General features: G+C 37.6%; 1 protein-coding gene across 7 annotated transcripts in view; it reads right to left on the reverse strand.

Annotated features, from left to right (window-relative positions):
* Positions 1–23,733, reverse strand: part of LMNTD1 (lamin tail domain containing 1) — a 419,515-nt gene that overhangs the window by 180,097 nt on the left and 215,685 nt on the right. For 3 of the 7 annotated variants that reach the window (XM_082352227.1, XM_082352226.1, XM_082352222.1), the window contains one exon: positions 6,118–6,173. The exons of 2 other annotated variants lie outside the window; for them this stretch is intronic. The gene's annotated coding sequence lies outside the window, so the exon portion shown is untranslated. Of the gene's footprint in view, positions 1–6,117; positions 6,174–7,899; positions 8,008–23,733 lie in introns of all 7 variants that reach the window. 2 more of the 7 variants (XM_082352225.1, XM_082352223.1) reach the window with 1 other exon arrangement.

Here is a 23,733-nt window from a genome sequence, read left to right on the forward strand (position 1 = left end):
TTCATTTCTGTGCGAGGGCTTTCTCTAGTTGCGGCAAGTGGGGGCCACTCTTCATCGCGGTGCGCGGGCCTCTCATTATCACGGCCTCTCTTGTTGCGGAGCAGAGGCTCCAGATGCACAGACTCAGTAATTGTGGCTCACTGGCCTAGTTGCTCTGCGGCATGTGGGATCTTCCCAGACCAGGGCTCGAACCTGTGTCCCCTGCATTGGCAGGCAGATTCTCAACCACTGCGCCACCAGGGAAGCCCCCCCATGCTTGCTTTTGTAACAACATGTGTGGATCATTTGAAAAATATTGGTTCCCTGAGTTATGCACATCTCCCAAATGTTGACATATTTCATTAAGGATTATCAAAATATCACATTTGTTAATATCTGCATAATAAACACAGATCTCATCCTAAAAATCCATTTTAAATTTTGGGAAGCTTCAAGATGCAAATTTTCCCAAAATATACATATTCATTTGAAAGCTTAAATTTTATCATTGGTACCAAATGTCAGTTATTTTCCTTGAAGTGACAGACCTACTTTATTCATTTTTGATACAATGATAGTTTGTAGTTATTCTTTTAGGTAAAAATGTTGTTCAACTTGCAACTCAAACCATGGTTTTTCCTATAGATAATCCATTTTTGGTATGCAAAAGTAGTGATTAATGTGTACAGACTATTTGAAAGATGTGTACTCAAGGGCTGAGATTTAATAAATTTTCACTGCTTCATCAAGGACATGGTAGAACTTGCATCTTTTTTAACTGTGAGTACATGGTAGTGAAGAACACGATATCTGGGGTTACCTCCTTGATTCCTGCAAAGACACCAGCAGGTTTCCCTACCATCGGTGCAGATGTTAACACAGTAAACAGAGAATGACATCTTAGCATCATTATCATCATCTTAACATCAAAATAGTTTCAATGTCACAGGGTCCCCAGGGGTCCACAGACCACACTATTCAAACTCAGCACCTAAAGAATTTACATGCTAAGCATTTCCTAAAATACCTAATGCAAAGTGAATCAGGCACTTCCTGAGCCTCGAATAAGAATGAATCTGGAGATTTCAGGGCCTTCTGTTCCTTAATTAATCTTATTTGCCTCAGTGATATTTGAAGTGTCAGTTTTTAAAAAATCAAACACTTAAGTGAATTTTCAAAGGTTCTTAACTTCCTATTCCAAAAGAATTTCACAGCTTCCCCAATGAGATTGCCAGTTAAATCAGTGACCAGTTCTTTTACTTTATGGCTTATTCAGAAGGTAGTTCTGAGGCTGTTTCAAACCTGAGCTGGGTCACTGATCAATACTTAATCAACCTACAGACTACAATTCACTATATCAGTTTTTTGGAGTCACCCATCCAATTCTGGTTCCCAGATCATCCCTACTACATTAAAATCTACAGAAACACTGCCAGAAGTATTCTAGTTCTTGCCCTAGAGGCAGACTCTCAGGCCCCTGAAATTGATACTCCGAGGATAGTTTCTGTGTTTCTGTACCCGCCTCCCCACCACACCCCCTTTTCTTTCGCTGGTTACGGAGCGTGCTCTTATATTATCAGGCAGGTAAGGGGATTACGAGTGCCTTATAGCACAAATAATGCATCAACAGCATGAGTAAATCCCACTTCATTTGGTCAGTGAACACTTCCTGATAGCCTCATAGAGGCACTGGACTGAGTGCAGGGCATTAGGAGCGAGAAGAATGGTAGAGACATTATAAAGAAGGTGAGGTTACAGTCTTAGCCTCTATAAACCGAAAACAGGTTTGAGAGGAACAGCTCTGAGCCATGTGAAAAGAACAATAATGAATTGAGGCGCTAGCCAATGAGAAGTCAAATGAGTGATACCAGGTCAGCACTGTTCCTACAACTCCACACACTCCTGGCTGCATGACCTTTACGCTCAGTGGTCCTTCAGCCTGGAAACATCTTCCCTCAGCTCTCCGAACTTTATGCATCTTTCTGCTCAAATGTTACCTTAGCAGAGAGACTTCACTCTATATAAAATAGCACTCCCCCACCCCAACTTTCTCTTTCTGTGTTTTCTTTTCATTCACAGGTGCTACCACCACATGGCATATTATATATTTGTGTGTTTGATACTATCTCCTTGCTCCATTTGAATATAAGTTCTCAAGAACAAGGACTTAATTATTCACTGCTGTATCTCAGAGCCTAGAAGTTCCTGGTACTTACTAGGACACATTAAATATTTGCCGATTGAATGAATGAATAGATGAATGCTACAGCAGCTCAGAGCGGGGAGAGGAGATCAGAGGCACTAACCAGATGGTGAAGAAGTATTTCATGGGCTGAGGTTTGAGCCACATCTTGAAGGGTGTTGCTCATAGGTTGGGCCAATGAACAGAGCAGCCTACTTGTCTTACAGGATGCAAGTGAGATGTCATCTTCTCAACAAGTCTTGTTGGGGCCTCCAGGACCGGGTGAGTTGCTACTGCTTTGGTGTCATATAATTCTCCATGCTCTCCACCATGGTAGAATTCCCTCCAGTGGACCTTGTCTCCTCTTTACTTGCCTGGCTGCTCCAGTAGAATATTTGCTCTGGGATGATTGATAAAGGCAGTATCTTATTCCTAGTTGCATATCCAGCCATAGCACAGATCCTGCTACCCCATAAATACTTGTTGACTGTATTATTTGATGAACTAGGCAGAAAGCTCACACAGAGGAGTGAAAAGCAGGTATGGACCAAATTAGGGAGATTTGTAGAGCTAAGAAATGGAGTTTGGGTGTTGATCAGGGAGATGCTGTAACAGTCTATTGTCTTAGCAAGGCCATAGGAACATGTGTGTATGGTGAAGCAAGTGAAAAAGTATCCAGTCAGAGAGACAAATTGTAACCATATTGCAATGTTCTAGGCACAAAATAATGAAGCCCTGGACCAGGTTGGTGGCAACGGGAATGGTCATGAAGGAACAGATGTAGCGAAAGTTCTTGGTGACTGATTTGATGTTAATAGCAGCCATAGATGATGGCGTATTTTAAGCTTGGGTGACTATGATAGGGTGATGCAGTCACTTTAGCCTATGTTTCAAATCTTAAGGCTCTTAAGAAAAGAATATTTGGCAAATTAATCACCGTAATGGCACAATTTCTTTATCTTAGTTGTACTTAATTCTAGAAGCTGCCAGAATTCATTTATATAGCCTACACCCTAATACTAAGCTTTTAGACAAACTTTAAAATTCTAAGATTAAATTTCTCTCCTAATTGTTACCAGTTATCTATGAAAAGAAATTAATGTCAGGAGATGAAGGTAAAGATAATGAAATGCTGAATTCCATCAAATTATTCTTTGGAAGTATCACATAATAGAGGGCTCTAAGAAACCTCAAGCAGATAAAGCAAACAGGATTTACCTCTCATGAAAATTGCTAAGGCAGAATATGGGCTGAGTGATTCACAGGCCAGGCCGAGGTGGGTGGGTAGAGGAGGCGGGAACACAAGTACCAGGTGTTTTCTCTTCCTGCCTTAGAGGTCAGCTCTAGTGCTTTCTATTTTAGAAACAAGAAAGTTGCAGTAAGGTGGAGAAGAATGATGAGCTACCTACAAATCAGTTGCATCCAAATTTCATGGACCTCAGTGAGGAAGAATAGTTTTCTTAGAGAAGAATCAGTGTACTACTAGCAAAACAGAGCACATAGATGTTGGGTACACTGAAATGGCAGCAGTCCACTGTACCAGCTCAACCTCATTCAAGTCAAAGTGGATTTTCTCGAAGGAAACATGCCAATTGAAATTGGGCCTGGAATGTTTTCAGGAAATGAGGCAGCTAGAAAGACTCTGCTCCACCTTTCTTCCTTCTTTGCCTCTCTCTGCATATGCTTTCTGGTTTTTTCTTACAGATTTCTTCAGCTTAAGCATAGATTTGCTTTCTCCGGACCTTAGCTTGTTATGGCCCTGACTCTACCTAATAGCATCTCTTACTGTTCTCCTTCTGTTTCTGCACTGTCTGCTAATTGCCTCATTCTTTCAGGTTCCTAGTTCCAAATTCCTAAGAAAGGAAACTGATTGCTAAGATCATTGTATGTCAAGGTACTCGTGTCAAAGGTGATACACTGCACACTAGACATTGCTATCTATGGATTTCCTACTAGTCCAGTGCTAATTATTATTCCCATCAGCCTAGTGAGGGTGGGAAAAAAATGTTCTTAACCCCCCTGGCCAGACCACAGGCAGCAAAATTTCCTTTAACAGAAGGTATTGGAAGAACAACTTTTGTTAAATAATCTCTCATAAGTGAAGTACCAAGCATGATATCAACTATATTCTCCTAGTAACTTTACTTTCCCACTCTCTGGATCAATTATTTCACCCATTCTAGTACCCTCTCACTACTCACTCTCACTGCATTCTTCCTTGGAAAACATATGAAATAAAAAGGGACTACTTTATTCCCTTTTCCCCAAATCCACCAACCCCTGGTCCTATCCAAGGCTGTACCCACCACTTGTGCTCTGAATCCCACCCTACTCCCCTTCCTGAGGATTTCCTTCCAGCCATTATCAGTTTTCTAAAATACATTACGTATTTCATTATGTGTCTATTATCTATGTTTTCCACTTATGTCTTCCCACTAGAAAATAAGCTCTTTGAGACAAGAATGCCACCTGTTTAAATTAACACTATTCCCAACACCTGAATTACTTAACCACAATTAATTTTTGTGGTCTGTTTGACTAATTTGAGTCTGGTAGCTGCTCAGTAATAGTACTACTCTTTCCTTTAACTTCATCCAGTGTTTATTTGGGAATAATTTCTATTTATAGAAACTTTCCCTAAACAAGATACACAGACAAATCTATTTGGTAGAAAAGAATCTTTATTTTGTTGGTCTTGAACATCGGTAACATGTTGATGCGCATATGTTTTCCAAAAAGATGAATGTGTTTTCCTGATGTATTTTTCAAGATCCATTTAGCTTAATCAATCAATACCTTCAAATTGATGAGCTTCGTGTTATGCACAAAGCAGAAATAAAATGCTTTACTCTCAGGGAGCTTATAACCTAGTAGGACAACCATAGTTTCATATGCAAGAATGCTTATCACACTTTGGTTTATAAAAAGGAAGGTTTGAAATAATCCAAATGTCCTTAACAAAATATTTGTCAAGCAAATTGTAATTGGTAAAGAAGGCTGTAACATTTCTGGAATAGTAAAATATCAGGAAGAACCCAAATGCCCATTTATTGTGTGCTACTTGAATAAACTTAGGTCACACTAACAAAATGACTACTATGCATCTGTGATCATAAAGATATATTGTTAAATGAGAAGAGCAATGTGTGTAGCGTGTGCATACTATGCCATCTTAGAGCTAAGAAAGAGAAGCAATACAAACACACACTTGTTTATTTTAGAAATGCTAAACCAAAAGCTAATAACAACGTTTACCTTTAGTGAGAATGGGAATTGGGTGAGGGAATAGGGACAGAAGTTCGATTTTCAAAATATTTTGTAGATTTTACTTTGGAAACATATAAAGGCTTTATATCATCCTAAAAAATCAAAACTTAAAAAATAAATCCCTAAAGTTAGAAAGCTAAAAGAAAATAGTAACTTATTTTTTGAGTTTTGTGACTTAACCACTCAGAGAGGGGTTATTTCAAGGTGACTTTAAAACAGTAATTTTGCTGTTTATCCCTGGTGGGATATATTCTAAGGACAAAAGGAATGCAAAAATAAAAAGTCTTTTCAATAATAAAAAGTCTTTTCAATAATCATAATGTTAGTACAAATATATTTTCCTTCTGAAATTTTATACGACAAAGCAAATAAATAATTATATTATTCTATTTAGGAATCAAGGTTTTCAGTGAAAGAGAAAAAAAAGATACGAATACAAACTAAGTAAAAATCCTGTAATCAAAATTTGAATCGAAGGAATCCCCTGGTGGTCCAGTGATTAGGACTTGGCACTTTCACTGCCATGGCCTGGGTTCAATCCCTGGTTGGGGAACTAAGATCACACAGCTGCACAGCGAAGCCAAAAAAAAAAAAAATTGAATCGAAAATATTAGTATGAACTTCTCAACTCTTTTCTTAGCTTTGACTACCGAAAAGGTCTGAAAACAAATGATGACCCAGCAACTTACCTGGAGATTCTAAATACCATTCTCCATGAAAAGGAACCTTGAAGTTGATTCAAGATCTAGGTCAAGAAATGTACAAGATGAACGTGAATCATCTGGTTGAACCAGAAAGTCCTGAAAAAAAACCTCAAGATCTAATTTGAAGATGCTCTCCCTGCCCAAAGACAGGACAATTTGAGCATAGAGAGGAATAACAACAACAGTAGACTGAAACATATTAAATGTGTTTTTAAACCATTTGTTTACAATAATACTTAAAAGTCCATTGGTGAACATTGCCAGATGTTATGGAATTAGCTTATTATTCTGAAAATTAATGAAGAAAAGAATCAAGCATTTATATGCCTTTCCTATACTTTAAGGTAACCACATAGTTGATGTAGGAAAACTATCCTTTACAGGAGAATTTCAGCTAATAAATGAAGAAGAAATTATAGAATGAGATTATCTCAATTTTGCAATCCCTAATGGAATAATTGATTTAGGTGGTCATCATAAATGGCTGTTAAAATTGCTGATGAAATGGAAAGTTTATATAATGAAAAGATTTGGCTGACATTACTTAACAAAAATCGATCAATTTTATCGTAAAATGAGAGACAACTAAGCACTATGTCCTCCTGATATGATGCAATAAGAAGTACACAACACCATCTATGAAGTATTCTTGCAAAAAAGAAAAAAAATCAAACCTGATTCTGATCAATTTACAGAAATACAAGGGACTGAGGAACATAATAAATGACACCACAGGAAAACAAATCAGCAAAATCCACAATGTGAGATACTTTATAATATTTTTTCAACTAATAAATTGCAAGAAAAATAAACAGAAGAAAAATGAACCTATATACTAAAAGAACACCAACTGCAATATGTGAACCTGCTGGGATTCTGATTAAAACATACCAACTGTTGAAAAGAGGAGAGAAAAAGAGAATAAACATATCATGTTCTCAATATCATTATTACTTTTTGCAGAAGGGATATTACGTTTGGGTATATGTTTTTAAAAAAACAAAGAATCCATATTTTGCATAGGTTCATAATGAAGTATTTAAAGATAAATGAGATGATGTTTGAGATTTACTGCAAAATAATCCAACATGTAGAAGGGAAGGAGTTGGGGGTAGAGGGGAAGTTGAAACAAATTGGCCATATGTTGATAGCTGTCGAAACTGGGGGATGGGTGCTTGGCAGTTCATAATAGTATTATGCCTATTTTTTATGAGTCTGACAATGTCTGTAATAAACATTTTTAAAAAGTTGTCTTGGTATCTTTATTTCATTTTCTTTCAGTTCTTTTTGGAAAACTATGACATGACTTATGGAAATAAAGAACTATGAAAATCCCTTTTAAGAACAGTCTGAAATAATAATGAATTCCCTAAGCATCAAATCTTCCCTACCCTTCATCAGTTATTGAAAAAGAGGGCTATTTCACGCATCAACTGACATGAAATATTTATAGAAAGGACCCTTGACTTAAAGGTTTTGATTTCATCTGAAGGAAATACAATAATTGAGTTAGAAAAAATACGAATTAAAAAAGATTGTTTTGAGATTAGTTTTCCCCTAAGGTAACATTCTATTAATTTGACATTCAGTAGGACTAAGGTATATTTTCCAATTTGCCAAACACCTGTCACTCTATAATGACTAAAATTTTGATTTTTTTTCCCATACAATCAAAACAATAGGACAGCTTTTTCTAAACTAAAATAAACACCCCCCCCAAACCTGTTAATCTTGTTTTCTACAATAAGCCTGTCATCAATCACGTACCTGAGTTGACAGTGCTTCACAACAATTTGGCCATTCCCCAACCAAACAGACTGACATCACCATCTTGAATCATGAATATATCTCAACTACAGCTATAAGAATAAAATGCTGCAAAAGAATGAATGCACTGAATCAACTGAGCTTAATTAAAACAAACTTTACATAGTTCCAAATTTCTAGGAAGCCGAAAAATAAAGACAACATTTAACAAATGAAAGATGAGGTAGGAGCAGGAAGTCATCACTAACAAATTACATGAGTTCAGAGGATCTCCTGAAAATTGCATATCATGTCCAAATGAAGGCACAGATATAGTTTTTTCAAATATGTGCACGTGTGTTGTCATAATGAAGGCAGCATCACAGAGTCCCTGAGAGTTCTGCCACGGATTGTACTGAAAAATTCCTAGAAAGTCAATGTTTCTATGTTACTTTACAGACAACACAGTGATACAGTTAATAGTACAGGTTCAGGGATCTGACTGCTTGGGTTCAACTACCAACTTTACCATGAACTGTGCGGTTCTCAGTCTTGGTACACCTTGAGACATAATAGCAGCACCTTCTTCCCAGGTTTTCAGGAAGAATTTTGGATGTAGCTCTTAATGAATAAACTATGCACAGTGTTTTGTTGCATAGTTACCACAGGGAAATGTCCACACCACGCTGACATTTAAAATCACTGTATCTGTATTGAACTTCTCTTGCCAACACAACATTTGGGCTCTGGGCTGAAGACTGCTCATTGTCCAGTTTGTCATTCATTGATTCCTTTCTCCATGATAGTGGGGCACACTGTCACCCGGAGTAAAAAACTACCAACCTCCTTTGCTGCTGGAAGCAGCCTTGTACCTATGTTCTAGTCAGTGAGAATCGACTAGAAGTGATGTGTGGAACTTCCAGGAAATTTTCTTGAAGGAGGTGAGTCAGCTCTCCCTTCTTTTCCTCCATCCTGCCTCCTGGAACGTGGATGCGATGGCTGACGCTACAACAACCCACATGGACCATGAGGCCATGCACTGAGGATGACAGGGTAGCTGAACAGAAGGAATCCAAAACTGTGTAACCCTGCAGCTGCCTCACCAGCCCTGGACTTCTCACTTCCAGACCTTTTCATGTGGGAGAAAAATTAAGTCCCAGCTGATTTTAACCACAAGGCTTTTGTTTTGATTTGTTTCACTATTATTGTTATTGTTCTGTTTTGTTTGTTACATGCAAACAGTCAAGCCTTTTAGATCTGGTCAGAGACAATAAACATTGGCTGAAAAATACATTCCATTTGTCAACATCTGTGCCAGTCCATGTGCAGGTGAGAGGAGAACTACAGACTTGCAGAAGATGCTTATCTGAGATTGTGGACAGGTTAAGAAAAAATAGAAACCTAGTAAAGGAACAAAGGCACACAATCATGTGATTAATATATGGATCATGTGAATCAGTGTATGGCTATGACTCATAATTAATATAATACAATATAAATAGTACACAGAAATTCTTAGGAGACTTGAGACAAAAGAATTAAATAAAATTAGAAGAAAAGACATCTAGAGATATTGTTGATGGCTCTGGAGCATGATGAGAGGGAAAATTTATGCAATTCTTGGGGCTTGAGAATGAGCCAAAGTATTTTGGCAGCCAAGCACTAAAGTCAGTAATCTATAGCAAGTGACAGCCTCTAGACCAAAATTGTTCCTAGAATGAATCCACTCTGAATTTAATAAGGAAAACATTCCTATCCATACTAAGAATTATTAATTTAACAGCAGCCTTTTTTATTTTGTTTGTTTCACTGGTTATGGGTCAACGCATGCACACTATTCTAAGACTTTGTTGGTTGCCCCTTTCGTAACAGCAAATGCAAATCCAACACAATCAACACTAAAAATCCCATCAGTCTGGCTGACCTGGATTGTCTGTTAGAAGCTGACTGATGGGTCTCATGTTGTGCTCTGTGTAACAGCCAGAGCGTGCTAAAACGCTCGCCTCTGCTTTGTGGCTGACCTACCTCTTCGATAGATAGATTTTTAATTGTGCAACATGTCTTATACATGCAGCCCCTTGGTATTTTCTAGTTATATTCCAAAGCTAGAAAGAACCTTCAGCATTTGTCTGGTGCAGCAACCTGGTTTAGGTAGATGCCAAATTGAAAATAGCTAGGTCTGGTGATTATCCACAAAGCTTTAAGACAAAACTCCCCATTACAGACCTCATAACTAACTCAGCAGTCCAGTCGACTATTTTATCACCAAGTTTGCAGTAAGTTCTTCCTTACACAAAATAAAAAACATGCAGTACACAGTTTTAATGTATTCCTTTCCCCTCGTTTGGTCCTCTGTGGACACAAGGAATAGCTGATCTGAATCTTTAAGAAAAGCTCTTCTTATTCTTGAAAACAAACCAAGTCATCCTTGACTTTCTTTAAGTTTCAAATCTCTCAATATTTTTCATATAATATTTGCATATTTATGATTCTTTTCTCTGAATCTGTTCCAGTTTCTCCACATTCTTTTAAAGGTCTGATGATCCAAGCTGGACGCTTTGATCTGATAACATCTAATATGAAGTATCGAGGAAAGATCAATTTCCATATATGACCCATAAACTTGTATATATCTTGATATCATTTTTCATCCCTAGCACACACATGTGGACACTCACACATACACAGTACACACACATGCACACAAACACACACACCATATGGTCAATGATGGAGTCAAATTCCTTTTCTACTATACCTCTATCTAGATGATGGTCCCTGACCCATATCTGTGTATCTTAGACCCCCATCAGGGATCTAAGAATACAACTAGACCTCATCCCCTTTAACCTCCATTCTGTTTTTATATATGACTATTTGGGTCTGTTGTAACAAGAAGGTTGTGAGCAGTAGCTATGGTTTAGAAGTATTCATACCCAGTGTGGAAATTATTTTCAGGGTAAGATAGGAAACACAATGCAAAACTGGCTCCAGTGAAAGTGTGATAAATTACAGTGGAGATCTACATGATGATTGCCAGTATACTTGTGCCAGGCACAGGGCTCACCTTGCAACAGGTGCATGAAGTATATATTTTACTCCATGTTACAGATGAGGAAAGTGAGTCACAAAAAAGTTAAATAACTTCCTTGAACTAACCAAGACTACAAAAGACAGGATTTTAACCCATGACTGCCTGACTCTTGGGCTTGTGCTCTTAACAATTTCATCAAAGTACCTACAAATATGGATGTGTCTAAAGAAAAGAGAATTTGGGTGAGATTTCTCATACTAAAGAAACTGAGAAAAGCTAGAAGATCCACCAGAACCAAGCAATGGTAATTGTTTAGTCAATACAAAGAGTTTCTGTAGAGTGCCTACCCTTAGCTTAAAATGGTTTTAGTATTAATTCCAGAAGGGTGATGTTCAGAGGCCACTTGATTATTATTTCATTGGTGATAGCAACTGTTTTCTTTTTTTCTGAATTTTATTTTATTTATTTTTTATACAGCATGTTCTTATTAGTCATCCATTTTATCCACATCAGTGTATATGTCAATCCCAATCACCCAATTCATCACACCCCCACCCCCACCCCCCGCCGCTTCCCCCCCTTGGGGTCCATATGTTTGTTCTCTACATCTGAGTCTCTATTTCTGCCCTGCAAACTGGTTCATCTGTACCATTTTTCTAGGTTCCACATATATGCATTAATATACAATATTTGTTTTTCTCTTTCTGACTTACTTCACTCTGTGTGACAGTCTCTAGATCCATCCACGTCTCAACAAATGACTCAATTTCATTCCTTTTTATGGCTGAGTAATATTCCATTGTATATATGTACCACATCTTCTTTATCCATTCGTCTGTCGATGGGCATTTAGGTTGCTTCCATGACCTGGCTATTGTAAATAGTGCTGCAGTGAACATTGGGGTGCATGTGTCTTTTTGAATTATGGTTTTCTCTGGGTATATGCCCAGTAGTGGGATTGCTGGATCATATGGTAATTCTATTTTTAGTTTTTTAAGGAACCTCCATACTGTTCTCCATAGTGGCTGTATCAATTGACATTCCCACCAACAGTGCAAGAGGGTTCCCTTTTCTCCACACCCTCTCCAGAATTTGTTGTTTGTAGATTTTCTGATGATGCCCATTCTAACTGGTGTGAGGTGATACCTCATTGTAGTTTTGATTTGTATTTCTCTAATAATTAGTAATGTTGAGCAGCTTTTCATGTGCTTCTTGGCCATCAGTATGTCTTCTTTGGAGAAATGTCTATTTAGGTCTTCTGCCCATTTTTGGATTGGGTTGTTTGTTTTTTTAATATTGAGCTGCATGAGCTGTTTATATATTTTGGAGATTAATCCTTTGTCTTATGATTCACTTGCAAATACTTCCTCCTATTCTGAGGGCTGTCTTTTCATCTTGTTTATGGTTTCCTTTGCCGTGCAAAAGCTTTTAAATTTCATTAGGTCCCATTTGTTTATTTTTGTTTTTATTTCCATTACTCTAGGAGGTGGATGAAAAAATATCTTGCTGTGATTTATGTCAAAGAGTGTTCTTCTTAATGTTTTCCTCTAAGAGTTTTATAGTGCCCGGTCTTACATTTAGGTCTCTAATCCATTTTGAGTTTATTTTTGTGTATGGTGTTAGGGAGTGTTCCAATTTCATTCTTTTACATGTAGCTGTCCAGTTTTCCCAGCACCACTTATTGAAGAGACTGTCTTTTCTCCATTGTATATCCTTGCCTCCTTTGTCATAGATTAGTTGACCATAGGTGTGTGGGTTTATCTCTGGGCTTTCTATCCTGTTCCATTGATCTATATTTCTGTTTTTGTGCCAGTACTATATTGTCTTGATTACTGTAGCTTTGTAGTATAGTCTGAAGTCAGGGAGTCTGATTCCTCCAGCTCCATTTTTTTCCCTCAAGATTGCTTTGGCTATTCGGGGTCTTTTTTGTCTCCATACAAATTTTAAGATTTTTGTTCTAGTTCTGTAAAAAATGCCACTGGTAACTTTATAGGGATTGCATTGACTCTGTAGATTGCTTTGGGTAGTAGAGTCATTTTCACAACATGATAGCAACTGGTTTTTTGACATGAGTGTTGAAGTGGTTTTGTAACTGCATATGGACGTGCACTTAGAACTAACCTGGAGTCTGGGCAAGAGTAGGGAATTAGCACTATATAATAACAAGTGGAAAGCGCAGTTGCAAGCACTAGTTTTTAAAAAAAAGCCAATGAAAATGAATTTTCTTTATATACGTATACAAGGCCTATTTGAGATTTTTTTTTAATGTTCCCCAGATGGTTTGGCAAAGGAGAAATGTATAAGAGAAAAGATGGGAACAAGTGAGGTTAGATGTTAACAGTAAGTTAGGGCTGTCAGATTTGCCAAAAAACACAAGATGCCTAGTTAAATTTGAATTTCAGAGAGACAACAAATAATTTTTTAGTATAAGTATGTCCCAAATACTGCATGCATACTCATACTTAAAAATTATTCATGATTCATCTGAAACTCAAGTTTAACTTGGAATCCTGCATTTTACCTGGCAACTCTACAGTGGATAAATTCAGATAGGGGTATATGAGTGTTCATTGTTCTTTATTCAACTTTTCCATGAGTTTGAAATTTAAAAAAAAATTAAGTGCTTTCTATATTTTTATTTATTTAATTATACTGTCAGTGGCCTTCATATTATTTTAAAACTTGTTGTTGTTTAGAAAGGGAGAATGATTTACATTGTATAACTGTATTTACTGCCTAAAGGCTTCAGAATAGGAGTAGGAGGAATGAAACTGGCAAAAGGCACTCAGCTATACAGCAAATGGTCTGAACTGGGAAGGCTCTTCGTCCCCAGGGGCTCAAGATTCTCCTTCCTTGTCCCAAAACACCAGGCAGCTTGGGGGCACCAATTGGGAAAATGCCACCATACCCCCCCCCAGACTAAGAGACACCCAAGTGGCCTGGCTTGGGGATACCGCATCATTCCTTCAGGCAGCACCTGATGTAATAACAGTAAATATAGTCAAAAAATGTGATATAGATAGCTTAATCAGGTACAATCAATGTCCAAAATGAAAGAAATGATGTTTGAAAAGGTCAAGAAAGGCATACAAGCTATCTGAGCTTGTTTGGAATTCCTATTCTCAGAGTACCAGTGTTAGAAACAGAGGAATAACTTCAAAGTTATACTAATCTAAGCAATTGGATTCCTACTTGCCTTAAGGCCATTGCCAAGAATTTAGCAGAAAGATCAAATGTCAGAAGTCTGTAACAAACAGAAGGAGCTGGGTTTTCCAACTATTGCTCTACAATGGGAATTGAAGCATTGCAGAGATGAGCAAATGGTTCCCCGAGCTATTTTGTGCAAGCTTATGCCTATTGGAAGTGAAGTGTTATAAAGGCAACATAGATGTAGTCTCTAGGTCCCCACCTGGTAAGAAGACACATGCTATGAATAGTTGAACCAAACTGCAATTAACCAACAGAAGCATTTGGTCATTACAGGTACGATTAAAACAGATAATTTCCACTTCGGAAGTTTTCCTAGCCCTACTAGGTATTACAATAGCAATAATTCTAGCACATGTTTATTGTGTACTTACAATGTACCAGACACTGTGATAAGCATTTTATTTGTGTTATCTCATTTAATGCATATAGCAACTCTCATGGTAAGTATTATTATCCCCATTTTATATATGAGGCCACACATCTTGCTTAAGAAAACTGCAACTCCTTGTTGAATCCAACTCCCTGCTTACTCTCTAACTGCATCCCTTCAGTTGAACATTATTCCATTTTAAATTCATGATAGTGAACCTTAAGGAATTTCTTGATGCTGCCAGCATTCATACTACACTTCCTTAGGTCACTAACTTTTACACTCGTAGGCAACCATTCACAACTTCGTCTCAAACTTCCTACCCCTCCCCACTGTGCTCACTCACAGCTGATTACTTCCTACTTTACTGAGAAAATACAATCAGAAGAGAAATTCTGAATCTGCACACTCTGCCTTCTCTCTTGTTACTATAGATGAACTATGTGCTCTGTGTTCCTGTCTCAGGGGACCCTTCTCCTTGTGTCTTAGACTCCCACCCTCTCCTATTCAGGGAAATCCTTCAGCAATTCTCCCATTTCTCGCCTACATTATTATTTTTCTCTTTTCTACTGAATCATACTTATTAGCATACAAACATGCTGTTATTCTCCCATCTTAATAAAACAAAATAAATGAACACAAAACAAAATTCCTCTTCCCTCTCTAGCCACTAACCATATACTGTTCTCTTTGTAGCAAAATTCATTTGTCTATACTTGCTTTCTCCAGTTCTTCTCTTTAAAACACACTCTAAACAGGTTTTGTTACCCTAACACCACTGAACATATTCTTGCCAAGGTCAGCAATGACCTCCACATTGCTAAATTCAATGGTCAATTCTTAGTACCGTTTGCACCTGGCTTTTCAGCAGCATTTGACACAGTGAATCACTCCTCTCCTTGATATACATTCCTCAGTTGGCTTCCCTTGGTTTTCCTCCTTCCTCCCTTGCTTCTCCTTCTCCTTTGCTGGTTCCCCATCATCTATCCAACCTCTTAACATTAAAGAGTCCAAAATTCAGGTCTCAGTCTTCTTCTTTTCTCTATCTTTTTCACTCCCTCAATGATCTCATCAAGTCCCCTGGTTCTAAATATCTTCTTTCTGCTAATGACTTCCAAATTCTTATCTCTAGGCTATGTCACTCTCCTGAAATCCAGACTCAAATAACCAATTGCCTACTCTCATCCCCCCTTTGATATCTCATTATGTCCAAAACCAAGTTTCTGATCTTCTTCCCATATCAGCCATAGTTTTGGCAAGAAACAGGTGGCACACTTAATTTAGGTAATTTGAGGACAGTTTAATAAAGGAGCTATTTACAGGGTGTAGGGAAACCACAAAAGATAGCACAACACTCCAGTGCTAACAAAGGCACTACTGTCCCATCGACCCTGAAGGGTAAAGGAGTAAAGGGAGGAAGCAGCTGTCACTGGGGTGCAGAGGGAGGGACAGAGAGACAGAAAGACGTAGAAGGTCAATTGACAGGAGCTGTGATCCTTGGTGGAGAAGTACAAGAAGTTTAAAGCAACTCCTCCTACCCTTGAATCTCTTAGTGTTCCCAATTAATTGAACATACCTGGAAAGCCAGAGAGCAGAGCTGAGGAGCTCTGTAGAGGTCAGCCTCGTGGAGCACAGAACAAAATGAAGAAAGGTAGACAGTGAATTTATAAGGAGCAAATAAAAGATATCCTTCCCACTCCCAAAACAACTGCACCTAGGGTCTCCCCCCTATCAGTTGATGGAAAAGCCCTCCTGCTTTTTGCTCCAGGAAAAAACAAGGAGTCATCTTTGATTCTCATGTTGAATCTATCAGGAGATCTCACTGGCCCTAGCATCCAAATGTATTCAGACTCTGATCACTTTTCACCACTTCCACTGCTACCACCCTTGTTGAGCCAGCATCATGTCTTGCCATTCACAACTAATAGCTCTCTCTACTTCCACCCTTACTCTACATGAAATTTTAAACACAGTAAACAGAGTAAGTTTTTACGTCCTTCTAGGAATTTATCTATGTCATCTAAATTGTCTAATTTCTTTAAGGTTGGTAGACATGTTCCCTGTTTTCATTTATGATTCTAGTAATTTCAGTCTTCTTTTTTTTTCTTGGTCAATCTAGCAAAAGGTCTGTTAAAATTATTAGTCTTTTCAAAGAATTAGCTTTCATTTTTATTGATTTTCTCTAGTGTTTTTCCATTATTTACTTCATTAATTTCCTTTCTCTATTATTTCCTTTCTTCTGCTTGCTTTAGGTTTAGTTTGATCTTTTTCCAGTGTGTTAGATGGAAATTCAGGTTACTGATTTGAAATTTCTTTTTTTTTAATATAGGCATTTACAGCTATAATCTCCATCTAAGCACTGTTTTAGCTGCATAAAGTTTTGACATGCTGTATCTTCCCTTTCATTCATCCAAAGTATTTCATAATTTCTTCTTGACTTCTTCTTCAAGGCATTAATTATTTGGGAATGTGTTGTTTAATTTCCACGTATTTGAGGATTTCCCAAATTTCTTTCTGTTGTTGATTTCTAATTTCATTCCACTGTGGTCAGAGAATATGTTTTGTGTTCTTTTGTTATTTTTATCCTCTAAAATCTATTGACGTTTGTTTTATGGCCTGGTATATGATATATCCTGGAGAATGTTCCATGTACACTTGAGAAAAATGCATATTCTGCTATTGTTGGGTGAAATGTTCTATTGATGTATGCCAGGTATACTTGGTTTATAATGTTGTTCAAGTCTTCTATTTCCTTGTTGATCTCTCTCCTAGTTGCTCTATCCATTATTGAAAGTGGACTATTGAAGTTTCCAACTATAACTGTTGAATTTCCTATTTCAGTTTTTGCCTCATGTATTTTAGTGCTCTGTTTTTAAGTGCATATATGTTTATAATTGTTGTATCTTCCTGATAGATTGACTTTTGTCATTACACAGTGTTCCTCTTTATCTCTAGTAACATTTTTTTTTGTTTTGAAGCATATTATGTCTGACACTCTAAATTTCTTGTGATTGATGTTTGAATGATTATGTTTTTTCAAACTTTTACCTTCAAGCTGTTGTATTTTTGAATCTAAAGTGTCTCCTATAGATAGAATACAGTTGGATCTAGTTTATTTTTTATCAAATCTGACAATCTCTGTTTTTTGATGGGACTTTTAAATCCATTCCCATTTAAGGTAATTATAAATATAGTCGGATTTACATCTGCCACTTAACTTTTTGTTTTCTATATGCATTATGCCTTTTTGTTGTTGTTGTTACTCTTTTCCTCCTTTACTGCTTTCTTTTGTCTTAAGTGAATATTTTCTAAAGTATCTTTTTAATTTCTTTAATGATTTTTCTCACCATATTTTTTGAGTTACTTCCTTAGTGGTTGCTCTGGGGCTTACCTTAATTTACTAGAAGTAGTTTCAGATTCATACTAATTTAATCCCAATGAACTATAGAAACATTACTCCTATATAGTTCTATTCCCTTTCTCCCCTTTTTGTGGTATTATTGTTATACTAATTGTATCTATCAATGTTACAAATCCAAAATTACATTGTTATAATTATTACTTTATGTAATTTTATGTCTTTTAAAGAAGCTGAGAGAGAAAAAGAATAGCAAGTGTATACTTTTAGCTTTTCTTATATTAATCTTCTTATTTCTTGTCATCAGCTCTCTTCATTTTTTCCTGTAAATTCGAGTTCACATATGGAGTCATTTCCTTAACCCAATACATCTTTGCTCCTACTCACATTCCATTTCTACATGTTATAGGGCCCCAAATACATTATATACATATCATTTTATACAGTTACTTTTAGAATCAGTTAAGAGAAGAAAGGAGAAAAATATGCATTATTACTGTTTTTTATAATTGTATAACTACCTTTGTCAGTGCTCTTTGTTTTTTTCATGTGGATTCTAATTAACATCTGGGGTCACTTGCTTTCAGCCTGAAGAAATTCCTTTAGTATCTCTTCTAAAGCAAATCTGCTAGCAGTAAATTCGCTCAGACTTTATCTGGAAATGTCTTTATGTCTTTATTTCACCTTCATTACAACAAAATAATTTTGCTGGATACAGGATTCTTGACTTTTTTTTTCCATTGAGCACTTCAAACATATTATCCCACTGCCTTCTAACCTCCATTTTTTCTAAGTCAGCTGTTAATCCCATTGCAATTCTCTGTAAGTGACAAGCCATTTTTCTCTTGCTGCTTTCAAGATTTTGTCCTTGTCTTTGGCTTTCAGACATGTGTTTACTTGTATATATATTTTTGTGTTTATCTTAACTTGGAAATCATTAAGCTTCCTGGATGTATTAATTAATGTTTTAAAATAAATTACATTAGTTTTCAGCCATTATTTCTTCAAACATTTTCCTTCTCCTTTCTCTATCTCCTCTCCTACTGGTATTCCCATTACAACTATGTTGGTGCACTTAAAGCTGTCCCACATTTCTTGAGGCCCACAGTTACTCTGGGATGACAGTGGTTTTGGCAGGGCTCTCTTTGACTGTCTCTTTCCTTGACCACACCGAATCTTCAAGTGCCACTAATTATAGACTGATTGCTTTCTTGTTTTCAACAGTGCATTGGTACATAAATTACTACACAGACTAATTCGATCCAAATTTGGTTCCTTTGAAAGGGATAGTTCCCAAAGTCAGCATGTGAGGTTTGTTCTGACCCCAGGAAAGCTCTTCGCAGCTGTCTCTTTTCCCATTTGTCTCTGGAAAGCTACCTGGCCTATGTAGCTTTTACTTTTTAGCTTTTACTTCCAAAGAATCTATCAATCTCCTCCCAATGAACTTTCACCAAAATTTCCACTGCTTTTGAGAGTGAACTTAGGCTTGAACTATTGCAAATGAGGTCTACACTGTCGCAAATGGAATCAGTCCACTGGGGAGGGATTTCAAGCTGTTTTATGGCCTGTTCCTCCTCTTAGGCAAAAATCTCTGAGTCATGTCATTGATGCTAGGGATGGGGACAATGGCACCCTTTTCTCTGAGTGACATTCCTCTTCAGAAGCTGCACATTCAGTGGTTGGAAAGTCAGCAACCCCAGGTCTCCTTGGCTTGCCTCTTTCAGCACAGAATTCCCACCCCACAAGCCAAGGAAAGAGCAATCAGGGCTCTAGTATTCTCAGTGGTGCTGTGGCCACAGTATGGCCTCCATCCCATCAATGATGGTGAGGCAGAAGGAGTCTCCATTTCTCAGCCACACTCACCTGGAACTTAGCTTCAGCAATAGGTAACTGAAGGCAAGATGAGCAGAGCTTATGTATTGCCTCTCCCCAAAAGATAGCCCTTCCAACTGGGGGCTTGGCAGGGGGAACCCTGTGTTCATGGCTGTACAATTTTGGAGCAGAGTTTTCATCTCACTGAGCTGGAAGGGAGCTCAGAGATCTTAGTTCAAATACCACAACTTCCTGTAGTTTTTACAGAGTTTTAGTAGATTTCTTGAATAAATGTTTCTTTATCTGCTGTATGCTCTCTGGACCATTTCCTGAGACCTTAAATGGTTGATTTAAAAAATAATTTTTACCAGTTTCCATGGGGAGGGGATCTGTGGAGCTTCTCACACTGTCACACCAGAAGTGGAACTCTCTTCCACAGTAAGCTTTTAAAACAGAGGTCAGATCGTGCTATTCCTCTGCTCAGAATCCTCCAAGGACTCCCATCCTCCCTTAGGAGAAAAGCCAAAGTCCCTACAATGGCCTGTAAGACCCTGTGACCTGCCTCCCTCTCCCAAACTCTCTGAACTCATTTTGTACTTCTCTCCCCGCTGCTCACATTCTTCTAGATACTCTGGCCTCCTTGCTGTCCTCAAACACATCAGCAAACTTCTGCTACCAGGCTCTGCACTTGCTTTTCCATCTTCCCAGAACACTTCCCTTAGATATCCACAAGGCTAACCCTCTCACCTCTTTCAAGAAATTACTCAAATATCACCTCCTCAATGAAAGCTACCGTGACCACACTATTTAATACTATAATCCACTCCCAGCCCTCCCAGAATCCCCACCCCCATTATATAAAAAATATGTACAATGTATCACCTTTTAATGTGTTAAACAATCTGTTAATAAATTAAGTTTATTCTATTGTTTTTATTGTCAGCCTCCTTCAGTAGTGTGTAAGCGTCAAGAAGGCAAGGATTTTTATCTCTTTCATTCACCAATATCTTCCAATCATCTAAAACATCTAGTGCCTATCACTAGCAAGTACTGAATAAATATTTGTTGAACAGGTATTGATTTTACGAAATAGTGGAATCAGGATTTGATCAGGAGATCATGCTTTTAATCATGACCCTATGCTGAGACAACTTTCAGTTATTAAGTCCTATTTAAATTAAAATCATGGGCTGAAACAATATTTTACAAATATTTATCAGCACAATGAATTCTTTAGTGTTCATTTTAAAGGTCCTTGGAGAGCTTCAGGTGACTGACATTATTGGCAGGCATCTTTGCAGAAATACAAACCATAATATTTAGGAAACAAAAAAGGAGAGAAGTTGAGGGCAAACTTTATATTCAACTAACAGAATGATAATCTAGATAACCATGGAAGATGAGACTTTATTTTGATTTTTAATTGGTATTTGAATTTGTTCCAAAATAATTTTTTAGTGATAAACTCAGATATCATATTGTTAACAAGGCTTCCAGTCGATAAGGATTCGTTTGGATAGATTTTGTGAATCATAGCCATTTGTTAGCTTAAAATTTCATGGCAGATTTCATTACCAGAAAGTGTCGACTGAGATCCAGTACTCTCTTTTGAAAGGTGAGACTCTGGATGTGGGAATGGAAAGGAAGGCTGGCATTTGCTCTATGAAGCTGTGACTTACTCTGAATGTCTACTAAAATAAAATTCATGGGCTGAAATAACATTTTACAAATATTTGTCAGCATAGTAAGTTCTTGCAGCAAAATGATGTATAATTTTCCAGGTCACTTTTTTAAAGATGAATATAAAATTTGCCCTCAGGGCATCACCTTTTTGTTTCTCAAATATTATGATTTGTTTTTCTGCAAAGATGACTGCCAGTGACTTCAGTCACCTGAAATCCTGTAAGCACTTTAAAAATGAATATGAAAGAACTCATTTTGCTGCAAATGCCAATCTGCTTTCTTCCTTCTTGGTTGCACAGCTTGGGTCTCTGTCTAAAGCTTCTCTGCCCAACTTTCTCTACTTGATTGTCCCTGAAGCCTAGACCTTTGTGAACCTCTGTGTCCTGGAGAATTCTACTTTCTTAGTCATCTGTGCAAATTCTGATAGCTGTTCTTCACATTGCCTAAAGACACCAGCAGGTATATTAACCTTTACTGTTTGTAGCCTTTTAGCCTAGATCTGTGTTCCTCAACCCTGGGTGCATGTTAGAATAACCTAGAGAAATTTTTTTTTAATGCTGATACCCAGATTCCACCCTTAGCTTCTGACTCAATTGATTGTAATGGGGATTGGTACTGTTATATTTTAAAAGCTTCCTGGCTGATTTTAAGTTCAGCCAGAAATGAAACCCATAAGTCTAAGAAATTTATCCTTGCTGGGTCCTGAGAGACTAAAATATTGGAAATTACTTTTATCTATCATATTTACACTTTATCTTAGTATAACTTGGTTTAATAATTTTCATTTTGAAGTCATTAATAGAATGCCTGCAGTCTGCCAGACACTGCATTTTGCTAGTGATATGGAGTTGAACATACCTCCCGCCCTCATGTAGCTTTGGGTATGATTATAACATAAAGGACAATATGGACACTGAACAAGAAATCACAAGTGCAAAGAGTGATCACAACACTCATTTACTCCTTAGGAAAGATGATTCCTCCTCACTCCATCCCTAGAACCTGGGTGTAATGAGAGATGTATTTGATAAGTGCATGTTGGGTATTTGAATGATGTTAAGACACAAAACTATTGAGTGTAACTGATTAAAAAATGTGTTTCAGTTAATAAATTCCCTCTTTCAATGAAAATACATTAGCAAAGATTCTTTCACACCTTAGTGTGAATTGCTTTAATGAGACCTTCAGTTCTTCTCATCAGTCATGTAGTTATATAAGCGTTGACTTGTATAAAAAGGATGGTAGGACATCTGACTTCCTCAGAGATATTTGCCTTTAAGAATCTTTGGATTATCATAGATCAATGGGTGTCTGGAAAGTAAACGAAAAGAAGTAGGAAGTGAGAGGAGAGTCTACTCCCGGCGTACGCCTCTATGTGGTCCTTGATCTTGCCAAGCTTAGGGTCTCTGCACTGTTACTTAGAATGCTCTCATCTCCATCCATGTGTGACTCGTCCTACTTGTCATTCAGATCTCAGCTTAAGTGTCACTGTTTTAATTAGGATTTGTTTTAATTAGGTATGGTAAGACATGCAGACATAGAAATGATTACTATGAGGAAAGAAGATTTTTATACTTATAGGTCCTAGAAATAGAAGGCATGGCACAAAGAGCCACATGGGGAAGCACCGAGGCTGGTCAGGAAACAGAAAAAGGGCGAGAGGAAAGCATGGTCCTGACCCTTTATTGTGGTTTTCATGGGGAGGAATGGGCAAGGCAGTGTAAGCAGATGAGTAAATTTAGGATTGGATAGTTTGAGTAACTTTGGCAGGCTTTGGGCTATAGGGGTGGCTCCTAGTTGTCTGGTACCCGGCCCTGGGGTAATTTGGGGAAGGGAATAATGTCCTGCACTGCAGAAGCCTGATAAAAGGAGGTGATGGAGGTATGGACTCAGGTTTGCATAGCGAAGGCATGCCCCTGGGGAGTCATCTGCTCTCTCCAGGAATTAGCTCAACCTGGGGGGCGGGGTGGGGGGCAGTCTCTCCAGGATTAGCAAGGCTCCAAGATGTCAACACATCATAAAACACAGAAAATGAGAAGCATGAATATCCCAACCACCTCCTTAGGGAGGCTTTCCCTGATCTCCCAAGCTGAAGTCATCAGCAGTCACGCTCTATCACATCACTCCACTTTAATCCCCCCCAGATACTTTACTGATATTTTTCTATTTCTATAATGGTCTGTTTACTTTCTTCTCCCATTATAAGAATAAAAACATTGTTCATCTTGTATACTTCTTTAACTTCAGTATTTAAAACCGGGATACATGTAAAATATTCAATAAATATTTGTTGAATTAAATGGATGCTTTCCTCTGTTTTTCCACTTCCTCTCATTATAGCTGTCATGAGAGTCAGCATGAAATTTAACCCCGTGACCATGAATTTTT

Source organism: Balaenoptera borealis (assembly GCF_965194805.1).
Source record: "Balaenoptera borealis genome assembly, chromosome: 13".
Classification (NCBI taxonomy): Eukaryota; Metazoa; Chordata; class Mammalia; order Artiodactyla; family Balaenopteridae; genus Balaenoptera; species Balaenoptera borealis.